The following is a 5,286-nucleotide window of genomic DNA, read 5'->3' as shown; positions in this document are numbered from 1 at the left end:
TTTCCAACGAGAGAGCCATCCATCACTAGCCACGAACGCCTCTTCTGGTTGAAGCTTTGAGTGTAAGATCATGGCCTTTTCTTTTAATATTGGTCCACTTAATGGCGTTCCTCGTCTTCGTTCTTGAACGAACCACAACCATAGAGCATCTTCCACCAATTCGTGTTTGGCCTTCCTTAGTGTGCAACGCTTTTCTAGAACTTTTTTTCGGTATCAATTTGTGTACAAAAGCCTTTCAATACTTTTTCTGTTGCGTCGCCAGTCGTTGACTGTACTTTTGCCCACGTTTAAATCCTTGCAAATACTTTGCACGGATTCTCCTTTGTCTAATCTCTCCAGAGCTTGTAGTACTCTGTTCCATTGACTTGTACTTACGTTTACGCATTTCACTCATTTTAAAAACAGATTAAAACACGATGCAAAACAGTTTTTGTTCAAACACACACGCACACACACAAAAACTATGAAAACAACAGTACTGTACATACACAAAAGAAATCACAGAAACCCACGAGTAAATAAACAACAGTACAAAACGCAAACTAAAAGAAAATAACTGACTTTGTAGGTCTACTGTAAAAATGACGAGCACCACCCAGTATGAATGTTCGAGACGAACTGATGAGCTGTTTGACAGAGCAGTAAACTAACCAAAAGAATACAACGGCACTGTTAGTAGAGAGACGTGCTGCCCCGCTTTCTGGCTGGCGCCAAGTGCGTGTGACTCATGCTCAGCCGACCGGCCGGACTAAGCGGCGGCCGAACTAACCGAGGCCGAACTTACGGGAGTCTACTGTAATTCCTTTTGTGTTGGGTCTGCATATATCATTAATACATGATTTATTTTTGCTTTTTTGTAAGGTATAGTTTTGCTCTCTACAAATTTTTCAATTACATGCATATTTTTCCCATTCGCGAAAACCTGTCTGAAATGTGTTTTTTTTTTTTTTTTTGCCTGAAAACTGACAGTTTTACTTGCGAATAAGTCGAAAAATATTAACTTGTCAGAAAAAACTTCATAGAACAAAAAATACTTAGAATTAATCAATTTACCGATTTCCTCACTTATTTTCAATGAGAAATTTGCTCACCCCCGAGAAGGGGTAGCATTCTCCCCCAGGGAAAAAGCAACCCCTGGCACAGGGTAGACTTTGAAATAGAGGACAAGTAGAACCTAAATCCAAATATTTATGAAAATCTGTGCTGTTGAATGACAGGATGACACAGGAAAATTGTCATTGACTGGACTATATGGAAAATAGCAATAATTATTATTCTTCTATTCTAAACTTACCTTAAATAGTGTCCAGTCTACTAAATAGTGTATGATAATAACATTACTATTATACATATTTTTATTTTTTATTCATCAGTAATTTAATAATTACATAGATAAGACGTGGTTCATGTGCACTTACAAATATCTACAAGGTTCAAATTATAATCTAGTGAGGAAATCTCAAACTAAGCAAATAGATGCAGACAGTGACATTTTTGAAAAATAAAAATAATTTGCCACACAATATACCACGTATTATATACAGGGTGGAGCGCGGTAATTTGCTTTTTTGCACTGCAGGCTGTGGCGGCACTGTTGGTCGAAGAGAGGGGAGAGTGGGCGTGGCTTTTAGTAGCTGACAGGAGATTTGTATCCCTCCGCGTTACAGTTGCCATCATGCAGTGGACACGAGAGGAGAGGTTGTTTTGTGTTGAAGCGTATTTTTCAAATGCCCACTCGATCATTGCAGTGCAGCGTGCTTTTCGTTTACGATTCGCTGTTCCCCCACGCAGACGTGTTCCTGGTCGGCAATCAATTGTAAATTGGGTAACTGCATTCAGAACAGCAGGGAATGTGTCATGTGTACGAAGGGGACCTCAGAGAACGATTACAACACCGGAAAACATTGATAGAGATAGAACAGCAGTACTGCAATTTCCAAAACGCTCTGCTCGGAAGCAATCACTTGCTCTTGGCATTTCAAGACGTTCTCTCCACCGGATTCTTCATGATGAACTGAGATTTCACCTGTATAAAATGTGCGTGGTCCATCAATTGTCAGCACGGGACTATTTGATACGGCGTACTTCTTGTGAAGACATGCTTGTTCTTTTCTTTTCTGATGAGGCACATTTTCACCTCAGTGGGCGTGTCAACAAGCAAAACATGCGCTACTGAAGTGAAACAAACTCCTGAAAAGTCCACCAGAGACCTCTGCATTTGGACCGCGTCACTGTGTGGTGCGCCGTATCACGAGTAGGCATCACTGGCCCTTACTTTCTTCAGGATAACCGTCGTGCCATAACTGTGAACTCCGAACGGTACTTGACTATGATACAGGATTTTTTTCAGCCGGCTCTTCAGGCAATGCAATTAGAGGATACATGGCTCCAACAGGATGGTGCCACTGCACACACAGCGAGGGTTACCATGAATTGTTTGAGGCAAATGTTTCCTGGACGGCTTATCCCTTTGAGGGGTGATGTGAACTGGCCGGAACGCTCACCAGACTTAGCCCCATGCGATTTTTTCCTTTGGGGTTACCTGAAGTCGAAGGTGTATATCAACCGTCCCAACACCTTGGAAGACCTAAGGAACAATATTGAGGCTGACATTGGCAGAATACCAGTCGACATGCTTGTTAGAGTTAATGAAAACTTCAGAAAACGTATGCAGCAATGCGTGTATGCCGAAGGTCGACATTTGCCAAATACATTATTTAAAACCATGTAATTTAAAAATTCCCTTACTGTTCAATATAATTAAAATAAAAAAATATTTGTTCTAAGCTTCATAATTGTTTTATTTAATTTCCAAATCAGCAAATTACCGCACTCCACCCTGTATAATTACGAATATTTTCAGTGAATTACAAGGAATAATAATATTTAATAATCTGTAAAAATAAAACTTAAACAAAAATTGTCATGTCCTTTAGTTAGCAAAAACTTTTTTATTTAAACACAAAAGTTTTTTATTCTTGAGGAAAATTTTGAAACACTCATCATAATATTCAAATATAATTTAGACTCAGAATATTATACATTTGCATTTTAAAAAATCTATAATAAAAAACTATAAACAAAAATGTTTTACTACGTATAAATAAAAGGTTTAGCCAGTGCAAAATGTTAAAGCTGCCAACATACATTTCTTTGAAAATGAAAGAGTATTTCTGCATATAAATTTGTAATTATGGTTTTTACTGAACTAATGATGTATAAAAAAATATGTAACATTTCTTTTATGTAATCATAATTATGCCAAAAAAGATGCACAACATAACAAAAACTAGATATTACATCACATTAAGTTAGTAGATAAACCTAAAATGATAACAAAAAGAGGATGAGAATTTCATTAAAGTTATTTTTTCAGACAGTAACTTTTCACATCTATTAATAGTCATGCAAATCGTCATAGTTGTAGAATTTGTGGGTCAGAACCAACACATGAGTTTGTTGAGCATAAACACGACACTCCAAAAGTCTACGCTTGGTGTGCTTTAATGTACGATGGATGTTTGGGCCATTTCTCTTTGCAGAGAATTCTTTAACCGGTACAATTTATTGTGATTTGCTGAAATTTGCTGGAATAATAAATACTTAAATTACAGTATCTTACAGAAAACTTTTTTAGAAAAAGGTTAAAAAATTAAATCACTAAGAACGTACGACAAATACTGGAGTTCACAATGCTGTAATGCAACAAAACATCATGAAAATTAGTATCTTTGGTACTATTTTTCAACCATCCAAGATAAAGGTTAACTAAAAATTAAAACACTTTTAGTTTTTAAGAGAGCTATTCATAGGTGTGATGAAAGTCATAACTTGCTATTTGATTTTTTTAAGTTTTACAAGATTGAACTATCCTAAATTTGAACCATTAAAAAAATTGGAATTGTACTGAAAAGAGACAACTGTAACATATTTTTAGAAAGAATATTTCTTTGGTAATCCTGGATAAAAATTTAGATTTGCTAAAATTTTTAATGAAGTAACAGTAAAAAAATTGAAATTGTACAATTTTGAAATTTTTGATCACCCTGTATACAAGAAGTGAAATAAATTCAAACCTTTTTCCAAATTTTCATTAAATAGAGATCTTTAAAATGAGGTATGACATGACCTCTACCTTTACATTTTAAAAAAATACTCGTACCCCCAAAATTGCAATTTTGAGATATTTTTGGGTGTACAAAATTATTTTCCCAAATTCTTTGAGGTTTTCATTACAACAAAGAAAGTAAATTTCTCAGTTCAGCTGCTATACATCATGGATGGGTAGTTTGCCTCACCCTGTATATGGGTTTGTTTCTATGTGCTAACATTAGTGACAAAAACGTTTCCGAAGAATGGATTTTTAATTTTACAAATTGTTATATTTAACATACAGTGTTAATTTACAATGAAGAGTCATTGGATATTCTAAAACAGGATACTGTACAAAGGATACATCATACCATGTACAAGCTATTTTTGACTGTTTGTAAGTAATTCTTGAAGCACAAAAGCAGTAATGTACCTTGAACAGGCAATGGCAACTGGGTAGGCAGCTTACTTTAGCTTTTTCTTTGTTTTATATTTAAAATATATAAAAACAATTAACTTTTTCCAGTACTAATGTTTTTCATAGGTTAAAACATGTCATTCTTTAAACAAATACAATTTCAACAAGCAGTATTCTATAATGTGTTTTCTAGACTCAAACTTCTTTCTGGTTACATCTTGAGAAGCTACTATCATAGTTCAACATTTTAATGTAGAATTTAAAATATGGCTAGTAGTGATTGACAATAGTACATTCTGCTTTACTATAACTGTTCTTTTACATTTTTTTTGAGTCTGGTTTAATTTATAGTAGTTTACATATACATACAGTTTCTTTGTTACAATAAAAATAAAAGTTTTAAAAATCTCTTGAAGATAATTTGTGCTACAGTGACTGCATTTCTATATGTAGAGCAGCCAAGCCGATTCACAGTTGCACCTGGCCCTCAGAGCAATGAAGCAGTTTCTCCATTCTACTTGAACATTTGACATTCAGACCAACAGAACTGTGACTTAATCAGATAACTTAAATTATTAAACTGCCTCCTCCTCCTCCATAAATATAAATGATATTACATGTACAATTTAGTCTATAGGTCAGTTCATTTCGAGATATCGTGCAGCCAGATAGAGAGACAGACAAAAAATGAAAGGTTTTCAGCCTCTCGAGTGATACGCTGAGCGTTGTTGGAATCGTTATGGATAAAAAAGTAAGCGGATTATAAAGAAAGCAAA

This window comes from Homalodisca vitripennis, chromosome 1 (genome assembly GCF_021130785.1).
Source record: "Homalodisca vitripennis isolate AUS2020 chromosome 1, UT_GWSS_2.1, whole genome shotgun sequence".
Classification (NCBI taxonomy): Eukaryota; Metazoa; Arthropoda; class Insecta; order Hemiptera; family Cicadellidae; genus Homalodisca; species Homalodisca vitripennis.
Note: the sequence above shows the minus strand (reverse complement) of the source record.